The sequence below is a fragment of the Dromiciops gliroides genome, chromosome 6, assembly GCF_019393635.1.
Source record: "Dromiciops gliroides isolate mDroGli1 chromosome 6, mDroGli1.pri, whole genome shotgun sequence".
In the NCBI taxonomy this organism is placed as follows: domain Eukaryota; kingdom Metazoa; phylum Chordata; class Mammalia; order Microbiotheria; family Microbiotheriidae; genus Dromiciops; species Dromiciops gliroides.
Window position 1 is genome coordinate 167988146 of NC_057866.1, and position 19332 is coordinate 168007477.

At 44.4% G+C, this 19332-nt stretch overlaps 1 protein-coding gene and 1 pseudogene across 1 annotated transcript in view; one reads left to right on the forward strand and one right to left on the reverse strand.

Annotated features, from left to right (window-relative positions):
* Positions 1-3335: 3335 nt before the first annotated feature.
* On the reverse strand, positions 3336-3990 carry LOC122732135 (annotated as a pseudogene).
* A 5081-nt stretch (positions 3991-9071) lies between these two features.
* FHDC1 (FH2 domain containing 1) overlaps positions 9072-19332 on the forward strand; it is a 60569-nt gene continuing 50308 nt past the window's right edge. Inside the window, exon 1 of the mRNA XM_043973211.1 lies at positions 9072-9251. The gene's annotated coding sequence lies outside the window, so the exon portion shown is untranslated. The remainder of the gene's footprint in view (positions 9252-19332) is intronic.

Here is a 19332-nt window from a genome sequence, read left to right on the forward strand (position 1 = left end):
TAGTATGGATAAACGACCAGTCTCATTATAATCATCTCCACCTTAGGGAGGTAGAGGGGAGGGCTTATTCTAATTTGGAGTTCCTGGGGGCTTGCAACCCCCCCCCCCCCAGGAGGGTAGCTATTTCCATGGAGGTGTGGTTTTGGGGTTTACATGTCATAAGGTGAATCTGGGGACAACTTTGGCCTTTTCTGTGCATGTCACCTTTTCATTCCCATGCCTAGTTTCAAAATATTTTCTTTTATCAGAATTTCTATACCCTGTCTGTGTATCATTGTTATAGTTAAGGTCTCTATGACCTGCCTCTTTATGTTCTTGTTATGAGTGCTGATTAATGTGGGTAATGAGAACCTAGGCTCTGACTTGTATTAATTAATGAAGACTCAAGCCTTAAGTTATCCATTAACTGGGGTCTGAATCTCTCTTAGAGCTCAGATCTAAATTAGAGCTTGGGTCTTAGGTTTTTCTGTTAACCCCTTTTTTGGCCTCCTACATCTCTACTATTATCCCCATTTTGCAGACTAGAAAAGTGAATGAGAGAGGTCACTCAGCCAATAAATGTCTGGGTCAGGAGTTGGGTCTTCCTGATTTCAAGTCCAGCACTGTGCCACTTAGATATCAAGTATTTAGCCCTTATATATGTACTCTGATCGATCAATCAATAAACACGGATTATGCATCTACCATGTGCCAGACACAAAAGACAGTCCTCTGCCTTTGAAGAATTTACAATCAAATGTGAAGACAACATGCAAACAAATATGTTCAGACAAGCTATATAGAAGATAAAATGGGACTATCAGTATCAGAGGGAAGGTGCCAGAATTAAGAGGGGTTAGGAAAGGTTTCCTGTAGAAGGTGGAATTTCAGATGGGATTTAAAGGAAACCAAGGAGATTAATTGGTGGAGTTGAGGAAAGAGATTAATCCAGGCCTGGGGACAGACGGAGATAAATGCCCAGAGGCAGAGAGATTGTCTAGTTCTTGGAACTAGAGGAGACCAGTGGATCAAAGAATCCATGTTTGGGAATAGAGTTTAAGAAGAATAGAAAGGTTGGAGGGGATTGGGTTATATTTGATCCTAGAGGCCACTGGGGATTATTGAGTAGGGGGAGTGACAAGGGTGGACCAGTGTTTCAGGAAAATCACTTTGGTGGCTGAATGGAAGATGACTTGAAGGGGGGAGAGACCACAAATGAAGCTGTGACCCAGCACATTCATCCTCTAGAAGTTGCGTGTTTTTCACTCATTTCAGTGGTGCCTGATTCTTCATGGCCCCATTTGGAGTTTTCTTGACAAGGATATTGGAGTGGTTTTGCCATTTCCTTCTCCAGCTAATTTTACAGATGAGGAAAGGGAGGCAAACTGGGTTAAGTGACTTGTCCAGGGTCACACAGCTAGTAAGTGTCTGAGGCTGGATTTGAACTCAGGAAGATGAGTCTTTGGGATTCCAGGTGGAACATTTATCTACTGCACCACCTACCTGCCCTTATATAGTACCACCAGGTTTACATCTTGCATTTGACATTTACTATGTACTTTATAATCTTGAGTGCCTTTCTCACCTCCTCCAATTGAATGTAAGATCCATTAGGACAGAGACTTGGTTGTGGTGGTGGTGATGATGGTGGTGGTGTCCGTGGTGGGGACGACTCTGTATTTCCAATGACAACCACAGTGTGTGCCACATGGCGAGAGCTCATCAAACGCTTACTGAATTGTCCAGATATTGAAGTTTGGTTTATTTTAGACACAAATGTCCTCCCTCTTCTCCCCGCCCCTCCATTTTCTGTTTTTTAGTGCAAAGATGCCCGCTGACCTTCTCACTAGTTAGGGGATTGAAAGGAGAAATACTTAAAGCAAAACAAATCCCTATATGTAGCTGCAAAGGGCTGAAGGGATGTTAATGAAACTGATTTCAAAATCAGGTTAGTACATCAACCCTGTGCCCCAGGCAGCTATTTTAATGCATCCAAAATGGCTCCCAGAGGGCCAGGGAACAGTGTGAAGTCAGGTCATGGGTTGAGGTTCATCCCTGAAGCAAATTTCAGACATGGTGATAACACTATTTCAGGATTGACAGAGCAGTCTTAAAAATAATGGTTATCATTTATAAAGGACTGTAAGTTCCACATACACAGATCTTGATTTATTTCACTTTGACAGAAGCCTTTGCTTAAGTTATTTTTGTAGGCAAATTTAAAAGTAAAATGCTTGCTATAAGAGGAATGGAAGGATATGGGAAGAGAGGCAGCAGCATTTGTTTAGAACCTGTCAAACCAGAAGACTTGGGAATGAGAAATAAATGCCTTAGAGAGTAGAGCAAGAAGAATTTATAAATTTGTTTTTCAATTAGCAAGTATTTATTTTCTTTCCTTCATGTCCTATCCCCTCCCCCACTGAATAAAAAGAAACGTAAAATCCTGGCACAGAAATACAAAACAAATATTCACATTCCCACATCTAAAAATGTGTCTCAATCTATATATTTAGATGATCACTTCTCTGTGGAGGTACACAGCATGTGTAATCACTGGTCCTCTAGGATTGTTGTTGGTTACTGTGTTGATCAGAGTCCTTAAAGTTTTCCAAATTGTTCCTCTTTGTAACGTTGTTATACTATAAATTGTTCTGGTTCTGCTTACTTCACTCTGTATCAGTTCATTAAAGCTGTCCCAACTTTCTCTGAAACTGACCCCTTTGTTGTTTCTTACAGTTCAATAGTATTCCATTATGGGGCAGCTAGGTGGCGCAGTGGATAGAGCACTGGCCCTGGAGTCAGGAGTACCTGAGTTCAAATCTGGCCTCAGACACTTAACACTTACTAGCTGTGTGACCCTGGGCAAGTCACTTAACCCCAATTGCCTCACTAAAAAAAAAAATAGTATTCCATTATATTCATTTCACATTATTTGTTTCATTAGTTTCCAGTTCTTTGCCATAACAACAACAACAACAACAACAAAAATGCTATAAATCTTTTCTTTGTGTGCATTTAGGATGTTTCCTCTTTTTAATTTTTTTTTCTTTGGACTATAGGCTTAGTATTGCCAGGTCAAAGGGTAAGCATAGTTTAGTCACTGGGGTCATAGTTCCAAATGAACAGAAAGAGATTAGATTTAATATGCAGATAGGGTGTGGGTGTTGGGGAGGAACATCTTCCAAAGAGCTTGGTTAAATGTCAGTGCTGATGCTGGTATCCAGTGAGGTGGGCAAGAGTTGAGGCCTTGGAGTAAGGCCTTGGAGACTGGTTTGATCCATAACTAAGTTAGGAATAGCAAATGTGATTATCTGTATTTTTTTCATGTGAATATAACTTTAATTAGCATCATCCATCTGTACCAACAAAATAACTTCTCCTGAAGATCCCAGCTGGCCCTTGTAGCGGTGATGACAATGCTTTAGTCTTCATCATCAGGGGGAATACCCAATTCTTCATCTGTCCATTTAGAAGGATCTGGATATGGAAAATGACCCAATACACCATCTGAGTCATGCCCAAAACGCCAGAGAATCCAAAACCACATTGTAGCACTTAACAGCTCAGCTTGGAACACTTGTCAGTTGGGGATACTGCGGGTAGCGAGGTTGAATGTGGACACCACCTCCAGCATGCTGGACTCCTCCGATGCAGCGACCAGCAGTCCGCTCGCTCAGACCCTCCAGAAAACAGCGACCTCCCTGGCGAAGGAAAGGGCCCAGCCGCCTCAGCGCCGACACGACCGCAGGAGTCCGCAGAGCCGGAGCCCGGACACTGCGGAATTCGATTATCTGTATTTTATAGAAGTGATGCAGCTAGTCCTGGTAGGCTGGGAACCCTGTTCCCCTGATTCCAAATCTAGGGCTTGCTTCACCATACCACAGATAAGGCAAGAGGGATGTCTGAAGAATTTGGAAGCAGAGGCTTTGTTAGGTCAAAAGGACCAGGACTAGTGGAATGACCAGTAGAAGGGTGTTCTAGCAGACCGGCAAAGACAGCTACAATATTCATCTAGCAATGGATAGAGGTGCAGCCAGGCAGTGTTACTTGAATGCATAAAATAAAATACATAGCATTAGAAAGGAAACTAAGGGAGGAGCTAGGTGGCGCAGTGGATAAAGCACTGGCCCTGGATTCAGGAGGTCCTGAGTTCAAATCCAGCCTCAGACACTTGACACTTACTAGCTGTGTGACCCTGGGCAAGTCACTTAACCCTCATTGTCCCGTCAAAAAAAAAGAAAGGAAACAAATTCTGCTGAAATACAGTTAGAATATATGCATATATCTCTGTATATCCATATACATCCATATATGTGTAATAAATATATATAGACATATACACACATGAATATATTTAATTTACAAAACCTCAGCTTAAGAGACCCTGGACACTGAGGCAAAACTACCTTCCCTCTCCCCTTTGGTGAGTTTCTGGGTGAACCTGGACAAGAGCTGCATGGGATGAGTCTCAGACTTTGTTGTTGAGGGGAGTGCCCACGTGGATGAGATCCCAGACCCATCCAAGTATGGAAGTGACCATACATAGGGTATGCATCTGTCTTTCACTCTCCTCAAGCTTTAAGCACAGGCTTTGAAAGGATAATTTTTCAGTAGTACAAAATACAGTTTGGTGCTTTGGGGCAATACAGGAAAACTATAAGATCCCATCTCTGCTGTCCTGGAAAATCTGGTTGAGGAAGCAAGCCATCCAGCCCTGCATTGTTCCTGAACTATCTCATGTGTGTACAAATGCCAAAATGAACAAAGGCCAAAATGAGTGGTACAGACAAAAATGCTATCAGAATGAAAAGGAGGGGGAGATCAGTACGGACAGGCCGATGTGGTTGGGGATGGCCTTGTCACAGAGAAAGGTGGAACTTATTCTGTCCTCCAAATATGGGTAAGATTTGGATGGACACATAGGTGAGGGAAGGGACCTCTGGATGGTAGGCTGCTCTGTGTAATGAAAAAGGAACTGGGTTTGGAGAGAGAGCTGAGCTCACTAACTTGCTGTATGAGTTTAAGCAAGTCATATTGACCTGGCTTCAAATGATAAGAGTGTTAAATTTTCAGTGTGAGTATTTGTACCTTGGGCAAGTAAGTGGGGTGGGGGCAAAATGGCATGAACAAAGGTACCAAGTTAAGAATGAATTATTGGTATAATCTATGGCTCAAGGCCCCTGGCATTCAGCTTACTTGTACCTGGTCCAATCCTGGGTAAGTCCTAAAAGATCACTCTTACTCATTAGGACCCACTCATAATTTACTCCGAGAAATCTCTGAATATAGTTTATATCTAGATTTCACAAATATGGTTGAAAGGGGACCTCAGCTTTCATATAAGCAGTGAGGGTAGGGGGCAGCTAGGTGGTGCAGTGGATAAAGCACTGGCCCTGGATTCAGGAGGACCTGAGTTCAAATTTGACATCAGACACTGGACACTTACTAGCTGTGTGACCCTGGGCAAGTCACATAATCCCCATTGCCCTAAAAAAAAAAAAAGAAGCTAAAAATAAATAGCTGTCCCAAACCTAATTCCCCAATACTTTCCTAATCTTCCCAGGAGATAGTAGAAGTGAGTCAAACCTAAGAATTAAGTAATTTTTCCTAGAGTTCAAGATCTGATGTTCTAAGAGCCAATGAGACAACAAAACAAAAAACAAAGAAACAAAAGCCTGACCTCCTCCCTCTCTTTGGAATTTCTGTTAGTAGCATGGAGGGTGGATTCTAAATAGGAGACACTGGGGGCAGGGATAATTCAAGTAGAGATATTCTCTGGGCAGATAGAAGTTTCCTTAAGCTGGATCTCTAGTGAGAAGTCAAGGCATGAGCCATTGCCATGGAGATGCTAGCAGAAGCTGTGAGAAAGGATCAATTCAATAAATGAAAGAGAAAAGAAGAAAAAAGACAAGAGAGGGAATTGTTACAAAGAGGAAGGTTCAAGGAGGCTGGAATGGAGAGGGTACACAGCAGTATTCAATGCTGCAAAAAGGTCAAGGAAAATTATATTTAGAAAAAAAGTTCCTTTGCAGAATCAGGATGATGAGGGAGACATTCAGAATTTTGAGGGGTGTGGAGGCAGAGACAATGAGCATAGGTAGGTTTAACAGTTAGGTGTATGTGGAAAGGGTGTGACCAGGAGGAACTAGGTCAAGATTTTAGTCTTGAAGATATCTCCAAGTACAATATATGAACGTTCCACAGACACCACATTTGGGACTTTGTCACCTGTCCTTGCCCTGTGTGTCAGCAGGTTAAGAACTCCTGGTTTAAAGAGTTTTCTGGAGGCCTGGCTGGAAGGAGCCCAGAGGCCCAAGGTTGTTGGAAACACAAAAGTCAGCAATAAATGGCACCAGAGAAAGGAGAAGCCCTTGCTGCTTATCTGGACTCACAGGGATAATGTCAAAGGTAGCAATGACTTCATCACAGAATTCCTCCAGTGGGCATTGTTTCCTTTTGAACAGCAGGTTGCTTCGGGGTTAGTAGTTTGCACTGAACTGCTTCTCACTGACTGTTATCAGAAGTCATAGTAATAAGGGATAAGAAATTGAGCTATCTCCCCCTCCCTGTCTGAAGAATGTTTCAAACACAGTGGCAGAGTGAGGCTGCTAATACCTGGATTCTCTTGTACTTTGTTGTTGTGTTGAAAAAGGAAACATTCTGCCCCATTCCACCTGAAGCCCAGCCATCAATTTGGGGAAAGGAATGGGAACCACGAAGAAGTAACCTGACATGGTTATAGGCTCCAACTCAGGCAGGAATTGCTTTTTGTGTTAGGTTATAGAAAGAGCATTGAATTGGGAATCAGAGAACCTGGGTTCAATTGTTGGCCCTTCCACTTACTACCTATACATCCTTGGACCAATCAAGAAACTGAGCCTTAGTTTCTGCTTGGATTTGGTCAATCAATAAACATTTATTAAGTACCTACTATGTGTCAGAGAAGGGCAGGTAGGTGGCACAGTGCCGGACCTGGAGTCAAGGAAGACTCATCTTCCTGAGTTCAAATCTGACCCCAGACACTAGCTGTGTGACCCTGGGCAAGTTACTTAACCTTGTTTGCCTCAGTTTCCTCATCTGTAAAATGAGCAACCACTCCAGATATCTTTGCCAAGACAATCCCAAATGGGGTCATAAAGAGTCAGACATGACTGAAAAATGACTAAACAACAACAATGACAACAAAAATAACAATATATGCCAAGCACTAGGGATACAAAGAGAACCAAGATAGTCCCTGTTCTCTGGGAGCTCACAACCTGATGGTGGAGACCACATGCATGCAAACAATTATGTACAAAAAAGTTATGTAGTAAATAAACTAAGAAATGATCAACAGAGGAAAGGCACTAGAATTAAGAGGGCTTGGGAAAAGCTTCCTGTAAAAGGTAGGCTTTACACTGACACTTGAAGGACCCCAGGGAAAAAGCCAGGAGGCATAGTTTGGGCATTCTTAACTGTCATGTTCCCTGTTCCATTGGCAGTCTGCGGAAGTCTATGGGCCCTTTCTCAGAATGAAATTTTCAATGAATAAAATAAAATACATAGGGGGCAGCTAGATGGCGCAGTGGTAAAGCTTCGGCTCTGGATTCAGGAGTACCTGGGTTCAAATCCGGCCTCAGACACTTGACACTTACTAGCTGGGCAAGTCATTTAACCCTCATTGCCCTGCAAAAAACCAAAAAATAAACAAAAAATAAAATACATAGGATTATAAAAGAAACTAAAGGTTAGTGAAGATAAAAATGTATTCCCTCCCCCCCTTCAAAGTTCATGAACCAGGTTTAAGAAGTCTGGGACGGGGGCGGCTAGGTGGCGCAGTGGATAAAGCACCGGCCTTGGATTCAGGAGTACCTGAGTTCAAATCCGGCCTCAGACACTTGACTTACTAGCTGTGTGACCCTGGGCAAGTCACTTAACCCCCATTGCCCAGCAAAAAAAAAAAGAAGTTAGGTGGCGCAGTGGATAGAGCACCGGCCCTGGAGTCAAGAGTACCTGAGTTCAAATCCGGCCTCAGACACTTAACACTTACTAGCTGTGTGACCTTGGGCAAGTCACTTAACCCCAATTGCCTCACTAAAAAAAAAAAAAAAAAAAGAAGTCTGGGACCAGATTCCCCCCCCCCCCATGAGGGTTAAGTGATTTACCCAGGATCACATAGCTAGCAGACTATCTCTTGAGCTCCTTGACCCTCTGAACTCTACCAGCCTGTCGTTCTTTATAATGCTAGACCTCTTCACCGGTTTCAGTGCATTGGCATGAAATAAACATTAAGAGGAAGAGAGAAGAGGGGGAGACTGATTTTTTTTTTGTAGTGCTTTGGGTAACGTTTGTTTATGTCAGGAGGAAGGGGAGGACTGAACGGCTTCAATATCACTGGTTGTATGTTTTGAGTGGCATGTCAGGGTGGAGCTCACCTTTGTCCCTTCCATGGGGGCACCTTTTCCTTGTCTCTATTAATAACTAGTCTTTGTTTCCTGTCTCTGTCTCTCCCCGTCTCTAAGTCTGTGTGTGATTGTCAGTGCTACACGCAAAGCCAGCTCCAACTCCCCTCAGTGGAAACTGAGGCCCAGAGGCAGGAGGCCAGGAGGCAGAACCTGGTCTAATCCAGGTCTTCACCTGACTCCAAAGCCAGTGCTTCCTGTAGGCAGCTTCTTTCCGGGAGCCTTTTTCTCATCCTAGGTCTGTCTTTGTGCTTGTACGGTGTGGCTCTCTGTGCCTGGATCTGTATGTCACACACACACACACACACACACACACACACACACACACACACACACACACACACACACACAGAGGCAGGGGCTTTCCTCCACTCTTTGTGTCCCTGTAATTTTTCTTCTGAGGCTTCAGATCCTTCTAGGCTATCCTCCAAGGTAAAGATGCCCGCCGAGCTCAGCAGGATGCAAACGGGGAGGTCGGGGAGAAGAAAACCGGTTAAAAAAAAAAAAGGGCGTTCTGCCCTTCGACAGATCACTTGGGAAAAGAGGGAGGCGTATTGTTACCTGGAGAAGGGAAGGAGGCAGGCTGGCAGCCCCGCCCATCGCCTGCGCCCTACCCCCCCCCCCCTTCTCTCCTCCCCTAGGCTGCCGGGTCCCCGTCTACTGGGAAGCTGCAGTGACATGGGAAGAGCCGGCCTCGGCGGTGGGAGGTAGTGAGTGAGACGCTAAGCTCTACGATCCGGGCAAGGGAAGGGGAAGGAGGAGGGAAGCCGATCTGCCGGCTGGCTGCCGAGAGGGTAGAACTGCATCGGAGAGGGGAGCGTTGGCGAGGTAAGTCCAGGCTGCCGGCGGCGAGCCGGCGACTGTGCTTGGCTGGGGGCGGGGGTGAGGTGGAGGGAATCCAGGCTGGGAATGGAACGACCCTGGGAATTCACACCCCACTGCCTCCCAGGAGGGGCCAAACTCAGGTCAGGGCAGCGCAGCGCAGTGCGGCTCGGGGCGGGAATAGGGGCTGGTTTGCGGCCAAGACAGAAGGGAAATAGAGCCCTGGAAAGTGGTGGCGGGGTCCCGGCCGTCCTTCAGTCCCCGCCCGGGTGGGCAGTAGGAGGGGGAAGAGTCTTTGGCCCTAACTTGACCTGCCCCCACCCCACCAGCTCTGCGACTAAGGCTTTTTCCACAGCCGTCCCTACTGTTCCCCAATCACCGGGAGCAGGAGTTGGAGCTCGGAGCTCCCCCGAGGGCTGTTAATCCCTGTGGCTGCGAGGCATCTAGCTTTTCTTTACACTCCACCTCCCTCCCAAAGCAGTGATAGCTACGCGGCGGGGGAAAAGCAACCGTGCATCTGCAGATTGGAATCTAGTCCCATCTCCTCCTCCCTCCACCTTCCCTTTTCTGGAAAGAGAGAACAAACAAAGACGCATTCTTCCCGAGTCCGAACATCATTTCTTTCTGCTGCCAGACTAGGTTTAGGTTGGTTGTGTTTGGCTTTAGATTTTGGAGAACGCTGTTCCCTTCCACAGCCTGGCCTCCCTCTCCCCGTCCTCCCTTGCATCCCTGGCCAGTCCGAAAGATTTGGGTTGGAGGGGAGATGGGAGCTCTTCCGAGCGCACGGTGCAACTTTCTGCGCGGAAATCGGCAGTTACACTTGACTCTCCCTTCTCCCTGGAGCTGCATGCCCCACGCTCCCGGCGCCGCAGTGCCCCGACGACTTCCATTCTTGGAAGTGGGTGCGGGAGGCGGGGGCGGGGCGCGGGAACTCTGTCCTTGGGATATTGATGAGGCGACGCACGCTTTTCTGGATTGATTGGGCGGCGCGGAGTTCGGATTTGGAGTAGTAGCTTACGTTGGCAGAAGTTTGGGTGAGGAGGAGGGTGGGGGTAGGAAAGAGGGTGTGTGTGTACGCGCACTAAATCGCCACCCACTCCTACCCACCCAGCAGTGTTGGAGGAGAACAAGCTCTTTATTGATTCCTCCTCCTGATTCATCCGTTGCGAGCTTCCCGCGGGTATTGGTCCCCTGGCTTCCTTCTTCCCCCAGCTCCAGCCCCAGCCGAGCCCCATAGTCAGGGATGCTGGAAGTGCTGTCTGCTGCTCCCTCGGAGGAGCGAGCCTTTCTCTCGGCTCCGCGAGCCATCCGAAAGGAGGTGGGGGAGGGGGCCGAAGGAGCGAGGGGCGGGGTAGACGCGGCGGTTAGCTCTGCGGGGTCGGCACAGCCCGGGAGCTGCAAAGCCGCGTGTGGGCATTGTTAGAGAAGGCGGGGAGAGACCCTTCACCTTCCCCTCGGCCAAGGAGAAAGGGAGACGAACACCGAGCCTTTGCCCGCCTCCCTCACGCCCCCACTACACTTCACGTGGCGCTTGCTCCGGACTTGGTTGGGGGGGGGGTGCTGCTCCCACCTGGTGCTTAGTCATGCTGGTCTCTCCCCCCTTTCCCCGCTGGCAGGACGGCTCCGTGGTGGGCTCTCCTTGGGATGAGGAACTAACCTATGGGCCTGGCCCGGTTCGACTGGGAGGGGAGGTGGAAGCGAGGAATCCCGACCCTTCCCCACGCCACTGCCCCCTCCCCCAGCCCAAGTCCGCCAATTCCCTGCGGGCACGGTGGGAGGTTGCGATGAGGAGGAGCCCCCACGCGGCGAACAGCTGCCCTCCCCCCTCCCGTGCGCCGGGACCCAGGGGACCCAGGGCTCGGGGAGGCCCTTGCGGCTAGTAACGGAGAGAGCTGCAAGGGCAAGACAGGAGGCCATGAGCGAAGAAAGTTCTTCCCCCACCTAACTACTGCTGGGACTCCCACTTTTGCCTCGGGGTTAGGGGTGTCTTCTAGGTTTTGCCCTCCTACCCTTACCAGAGGTTTTGAAAGATAGCGCTTTGCAAACATCAAAGCGTGATAGAAATGGTGTCTGTCTCCCCTCCCCCCCCACGCCCCCGAAACGCCTGCCTATACGAGGGCGATCATCCCTGGAAGCCGGGGCTGCCCGCTGACCCCGAGCGTGATCGCTACCCCAAATTGGCCCTGCGCCTTCCTCTGAGCGTGTGTGTGTGTGTGTGTGTGTGTGTGTGTGTGTGTGTGTGTGTGTGTGTCTATCTCTGGAGCAAGGACTCCCCCACCCTCTGCCACCCCTCCCACGTGAGACCTTAACGCCTTGGAGGAGCGATCCGGCTCCGCCAAGATAACAAACCCGAGGAGGGGAAGAGAGAGGGACAAAGTTGACATCATCGGGCGAGCAGCCGCCATCGCTGGGGTCCTCCCTGCCCCCGAGCGCTTGGCCGCGGGGGGAGGCTCCGTGGAGGCAGGCTCTGTCCAGTTTGGGTCACCAACTAACTCTTAAGCATCCCATTCCTCCCTGTTCCCCGGATTCAGAGCGCCCAACTTTTCCCCGTGGTTATCTATCGCCCAACAAGTTATGTACGGGTCGGGGCTTGTGCCCACCCACCAGTTGAGTGGGGGTTTTATCTGAATGAGTTGCCGGTGTTTGTCGCTGCTGCCTCTGGGATTGGTCACGAGATGCTTCATTGATTCCTTTGTGTCGCTTTTATTGAGTTCCATGCTTCGGAACACTGCTGTGCTGGGGTGGTGAGTGAGCCGGGAGGGCAGGTAGCTAAAAGCGCCACTCTTTGGTGCAGGAGTGGTATGCACCTGACTGACTCCGAGAATTGGAAGGATTGAGGGAGACAGATAGCTAGTAAATATGGATCACCTAGGAAGGCACTGGCTTTCCAGAGTGGCTTCCATCAAATATCCGTGATTGCCCCTACTTGTAGATTTCCTTTCCAGCAAGCATCTGTTTTGCTCAGAAAGTACCTCTCTAGTGTACTTCCTTTGGGGACCGCTTTTTATTGACAAATAGGCGTTCTAGGAATTTTTAAGTAGAGTTTTCTTTCCATTCCCTTCCTGGGAAATCCTTAGAGTTTCATTCCGCATGCTTTGTGGGATGGATCTCTGTAAAGTTGAGACAAAGAGAGAAATGGGAACTGTAACATTCAAGTACAGACGTTTCTCTTTTACTCCTGTTTTGCTCTCAAGCCATTAGCATTTGAAAAATGTTTATGTTGTATATATAGGTTTAATATGTTGACCAGAAACACACATTACCTTTAGTTAAGTTCTTTCATTGCTGAGCAGTGCAGGTTTTTGTAATTATGCCAAGAAAAATTGGACATTGGCAGCCCTGTTGCAGTTGTTGCAGTTGTAGTGAATGGCATTCCCTGCTTAAAAAGTTGTGTGTGAGAGGGACTTTTTCAGTATAAATTGGAATAGAATAGGAGCAAAAATTCTGCTTTTTATTGTTGCCCAGTTTTCTTTCACTTCCTTTCTCCCTTATCTATAAAACCCTAGAGCTGTGTTTTTATGCACATGAATCCTAATGGATCTTTCCTTTCCTCTTCTGCTCAGATTTTGTTCTTTTTCATTTATCTTCCAAAGGGTGTGAGCTGACCCTTTTTGCCACCCTCTGAATCTGTGACTCATTTAATGAGATGATGGTGCAAGGTTTTCTGATGGATTTTTTTTTTTTGGCACTGCTCTTGATCCACCATCTTTGTAGTCAGAGGATAGATGATAGGCCCAGCCTACTGACCCTCTTGGAGGAAAGCCTTTGAACTAAACTGAGCATCATTAACACTATATTATGCTTAGCCTCTCTCTTAGCCTGTATATTCCCTTGGAAATATGATCACTTCACAAAACATTATTGGCCCAAAGAGTTGTAATGTGTGGTATTGGCTCAATAAGTAGGTGAGAACATTTTTTCTTGGGAAGGTAAAACTTAATGTTCCCTGAAGACGCTTCTAGCAGTATTTATTCTGAGGCCCTTTGGTGGTTTTTTGTGTTTTTTTTTTTCAATCTAACCAGAGTCTAAGTAAAACTATTTTTTAATACTCCCTAAGTAAAAGTTGGCAGAGCTGAAAGTTATGATCCTGAACTCTAGGCACGATTGCAGAGTAGAAGAGAGCTGGGCTTGGAGTCAAGACAGCTGGGTTTGAATCCCTGTGCAGACACTTATTAGCTGTGGGCAAGTCAGAGCTTCTCACAGCCTCAGTTTCTTTATCTATGAAATGGGGATAATGATACTTCACAGGGTTGTTGTGAGGAAAGGGCTGTGCAAACTTTTCCATATAGATGTGAATTATTATTTTTATCACACTAAGAGGGGCCACTCCTAGAAATTGCCTCTGTGTGATGGCTAGTATTCAGGGTGTTAGAAGAAAAAATGATCATCTTGCTTCGAAGACAATCAGTGGCAGGCTGAAGCTTCACCCTGTTCTGTGAGTTGCTTTGTAAACATAATGGGCAGCCTTGGTGAGATTCTTCTCTGCTTTAAGACCCTAAACTGTAGAGGCGATATCATATACAAGTCTTTCAATGTGTCTGGTAGAGATACCTCACATTTTCCATACCAGTCAGCTGCTGGTGTGTTCCATTTTCATGATGAGCATTCCTTAGCACAGAAAAATAGGCGATAATACACTGTCTATATAGAATCTGTTCTTTAACGTGTGTGTGTGTGTGTGTGTGTGAGTGAAAGAGGGGTAAATGACTTGCCTAGAGTCAAACAGCTAGTAAACGTCCAGTGTCTGAGGCTGGATTTGAACTCAGGTCCTCCTGAATTCAGGGCTGGTGTTTTCTCCACTGCACCCCACTCTAGCTGCCCCCAAATGTTCTTTCAACTTTGGCTCTTGTTAAGATTTTTGAAGCCTGGTTCTCAGAGTGCCCGGGTGCCTGATTGCAGGGCACTTTACTCCTTCCCTTCTGTATCATCAAAATCTAGTTCTCCTAAGGTCAGTCAAGGACCCACAAGCAAATTAGTACGTCATAAAATAGCCTTCAGGTTTTAGCTACTCATTCCTGGTGAACTAGATTTATGAGAAGGTGCTGGGATTCATGTGTGTGGCCCCGGGGAAAAAAGAATCTAGGCAAGGTGGTGCTATGTTGTAAAAGATGGGAGAAAAGTCATGCTTTGTCAAGTGTGGGACCAGGGAATGACTCCAGCCACCTGACACCTTTTATCCATCCCTTTGGGTCCTTGATGGTAAAGATGATTTCATTCTTTGTGCCAGTGCCTGGAACATAGGCTATGCACTTAATAAATGCCTATGGAACAACTGGTTGACCATAGGTATTAGAAGCTGTATATGTGTGCATTCATATTTCTGTGTGTATTCTTTCTTGTTCTTTTCCAGTTCTCTTCCACTGCATGTTTGTATGCGTGTATTTTAATATCATAGTTGTGCAAGTAGACAAAAGTAAAGGAGCTTTTGATTTGGGGGTGTCAAGAATTGCATTATATATTATTTTTTAATTTATTTTTTATTTTTGTATATTTTTTGCAGGGCAATGAGGGTTAAGTGACTTGCCCAGGGTCACACAGCTAATAAGTGTCAAGTGTCTGAGGCTGGATTTTAACTCAGGTACTCCTGAATTCAGGGCTGGTGCTTTATCTACTGCATCACCTAGCTGCCCCCCCCCCCAACTATTATATCTCTTCTTTTTTTTTTTTAAGTATCTTTGTTTGTTTGGGTTTTTTTGCAGGGTAATGAGGGTTAAGTGACTTGCCCAGGGTCACACAGCTAATAAGTGTCAAGTGTCTGAGGCTGGATTTTAACTCAGGTACTCCTGAATTCAGGGCTGGTGCTTTATCTACTGCATCACCTAGCTGCCCCCCCCCCCCAACTATTCTATCTCTTCTTTTTTTTTTTAAGTATTTTTGTTTGTTTGTTTGGTTTTTTTTGCAGGGTAATGAGGGTTAAGTGACTTGCCCAGGGTCACACAGCTAGTTAAGTGTCAAGTGTCTGAGGCCAGATTTGAACTCAGGGAGTCCTGAATCCAGGGCCAGTGCTTTATCCACTGCGCCACCTAGCTGTCCCCTTTTTTTAAGTATTTTTAAAAAATTTTTTCCAGTTACATATAAAGATAGTTTTCAACTTTTGTTTGTACAAGCTTTCCAATTTCAGATTTTTTTCCCTCCCTCCCCCCTCCCCTAGACAGCAGGTAATCTGATATAGGTTTTAAATATATATGTGTGTGTGTGTGTGTGTGTGTGTGTGTGTGTGTATGTATATGTATATCTAATCTTAAGGACAATAAACTCTATACAAATAGAGGTACATGTGGCATATATCAAAATAGATGGCACAACTGCAATGAATGGGATATTTTCTATGCAAAATAGCTTTAAACACATTGCAAGGATGATCTGCCAAAATTGCCTGTGCTTTCTTGAAAAAAGAAGAGTTCAAATATAACTATAAACTGTAATTGACAATGAGTCATTTGCTTTAGGGGTGCCAACCATGAAAATAACATAGCTAACATCTTTTATTTATTTATTTTTTTGGTGAGGCAGTTGGGGTTAAGTGACTTGCCCAGGGTCACACAGCTAGTAAATGTCAAGGGTCTGAGGCTGGACTTGAACTCAGGTACTCCTGAATCCAGGGCCAGTGTTTTATCCACTGCGCCACCTAGCTGCCCCATAGCTATCATCTTAATGATAATTCAGAACACTTTATTAAAGAGTCAGATACTTTTCAAGTGACCTATAAGTATGCTTAGAATCAATGTTAACAGTTTTGTCCATGTAAAGAAATTAGTTTGAAATATTTTCAAGATTGACAATATTGTGGTCCTTCAGGGTAGAGGTAGGACTTGGGCCATAGACTGTCTAAAAAAACTTTATATTCAGATGGTCTTATAAAAACTTATGTTTGTGATATATGGAAAATCTGATATGTAATTATAAGCAATGAAGGAATAAAAAAAATCTAACATCTTCTGATAAATTTAGATATCAGATGCATACATCTAGTTGCCAGGGATGGGGACAGTCCTGTTTTATATTTGTAAACATAATGAAGTAGCTTGGAATAGAGGATAGAGGAGAGGTTTCAGGAATCAGGAAGAACTGAATTAAAATTCTTCCTCTGACATACACTGGCTGTGTGACCTTGGGCAAGTCACTTAATAGAATATCTGATCTGCCTTTGTAAAAAGAACTTTCTCACTTGTAATTCTCTGCAATGAAACAAAAAAAAACCCAGCAAACCATAAAGTGCATTTTTAAAGCAAATGAAATTCTTGTAGAGAAATGATACATAGGAACCAGCTTAAAGATAATATTGTATAAGCATTGTATAAGTATAATATTGTATTGTTGGATTAAATGACGTGATTTATCAATCTGAAAATCAAAATAGAGCTTATACTACTACATGTGCCTAACCAAATTACATCTGACAGCATTGATTTTGATAATTGATGCATTAGAAGTACAACTTTCTCTTATTTGTCTACTTTAAACATTCATTTAAAAAAAATTTGAGTTCTAAATTCTCTCCTTTCCACCCCTCCCTTAGCCATTGAAAAGACAAGCAATATGATATCATTTATACATGTGAAGTCATCAAAAACATATTTTCTTGTTAGCTAGAAACATAGCTCTTTAATAACAACTCAGATTTACATTGTGCTTTAACCTTTGCAAAGCCCTTTACTCACTGGGGAAAAATCAAGTGTTACTAATCTCATTTTACAGATGAGGGACTGAGGCCAAGAGAGGTAAAGTGACTTGTCAGAAGTAAATTAGGGAGCTGGGTGGGGTTTGCACCCCGGTCACCTGACTCTAAATCCAGGGCTTTTCCCACTGTAACAGATTATCTTTCTGTCACAGTATGGGGATGAAAATTTAAATTTAAACTAAAAAAAAAAAAAAAGATCACATATAGTTAGTTCTTGGACATGATTTATTTTGAAGGAGAAATAGCATGCCGAATAATAATATTGAAATCCCGTCAAGTACATTTGACTTACTTATCTCAATTTTTTTTTTCACATCAGAGTTACTAGTAATGGAAATGGAAAACAAAAATCTAAAAAAAAAAATAAGATAATGCCATTAAGAATTGGAAATGAAAGGAATGCCCATCAATTGGGAAATGGCTAAACAAGCTGTGGTATATGATGGTGATGGAATATTATTGTGCTATAAGATGACAAGAAGGATGATTTTGGAAAGTCCTAGAAAGACCTGTATGAAGTGAGCAGAACCAGGAGAATGTTGTACATAGTGACAGCAATACTTTTCGATGAAGAACTGTGAATGACTTAGCTATTCTCAGCAAAAAAAGATCCAAGACAATCCCAAAGGATTAATAATGAAGCATACTATCCACCTCCAAAGAAAGAACTGATATTGAACACAGACTGCACCATGCTGTTTTTCTCTTTCTTTCATTTTTTTATTCAAATTTCCTTATACAAAATGACTGATACGGTAATGTTTTACATAATTGCACATGTATAACCTATATCTGATTGCTTACTGCTTCAGGGAGTGGCAAGGGGAGGAGGGATAGAATTTGGCATTCAAAACTTTAAATAAAAATCTTTATTATTAAAAAAAGAGATAATGCTAAATGAAAGTAAAGGTTAACAAGATAAGTTTAGGAAAGCATTTGCTACAGTGTTAAATGTGCACTATGCTATTTGTGGTATGAGTGACTGTGCCCTGCTTTCTTGTAAACTTTTTGAAGGCAAAGGAATTGAGGGAATTTCCTAACTTGAAAGGACCTTAGAGATTATCTAGTCCACTGTTAATTGTATCCCTGATTGTATCACACTACTAACCCCGAACCTTTGCCTTTTGATGGTTTCAGGGGCCCTCCACAACCTGGCTTCCAACTCTTCCATCATCCCCTTTGATATACTTTGTATTCTAGCCATACTGGGTCCTTAAACTAAGTTCATCATGTCATTTCCTGACTTCATGTTTTCTTAGAAGCCATTACCTATGCCCAGGAGTGTACACTTTCCTCATCTCTGCTTTGTGGAATCTTTTTTTTTAAATTGGATTTGTTTTAAATGATAACCTCTCCTATGAAGCCTTTCCTGATTCCCCTTGAATGAAAATATTTTGTACCTCTTCAAATATTCCTTCAGCACTTTGTCTGGACGTGTACTTTCTTGCTCCAGCAGTCATTTCCCACCTCCCCACCTCCCTCTGCAAAGGAGACCATGAGCTCTTTGAGATCAGGGGCCTGATCCCTTAAAAATCTTTGGACTATTGTGCCTTACAAAGAATAGTTGCTAGGGGCAGCTAGGTGGCACAGTGGATAGAGCACCGGACCTGGAGTCAGGAGTACCTGAGTTCAAATCCGGCCTCAGACACTTAACACTTACTAGCTGTGTGACCCTGGGCAAGTCACTTAACCCCAATTGCCTCACAAAAAAAAAAAAAAAACAACAACAAAAACAAAGAATAGTTGCTTAATAAATATTGTTTTTTTTTTAAAGATGAATATCCAGTATATTTCAGATGATTTAAATATTGACTATCAAGTGGAGGGAAAAGGGCAGGGGTCAACATCCTGATGGATCTTAAAAATCGTGCTCTTGAATCATAGACCCTCAGAATAGGAAGGGACCTTAACCTTAGACCTGGAAGGTTCTGACTTCATTTTAAAGTTGAGAAAACTGAGGTGGCTCAAGTTCATCAGGGGTTCCCACGTGAAAGAACCAGGACTAGATTTGGATCTGTTCACTCTCATACACCAAGATGGGTGAAGGGAAGGCAATGTGGGCTTGAAGACTGGCCCCTTGAAGCTAAGCTGGTCAACCTAGTATGGAGTCTTTTGTATACCACTTAAAGGTGCCATGTTCCCCATGGATCATTATCGGGGAACTGCTGTCTGTCTGTCCATCTCTGTCTCTGTCTCTGTCTCTGTCTCTTTCTTTGTCTCTGTTATGAAAAGTAGATGTTTTCTGTAGGCCTAGGGCCTACATACCTTCCCTGAGATTCTAGAGCAGATGATGAGCATAAGTAAGTTATAAGTCATATGATGAGTAATAGGGCCCTCCACACAGTAGGCACTCAATAACTATTTGTTGATTGATTAAGATCAGGAGTAATGAATGAGTAAATGGAA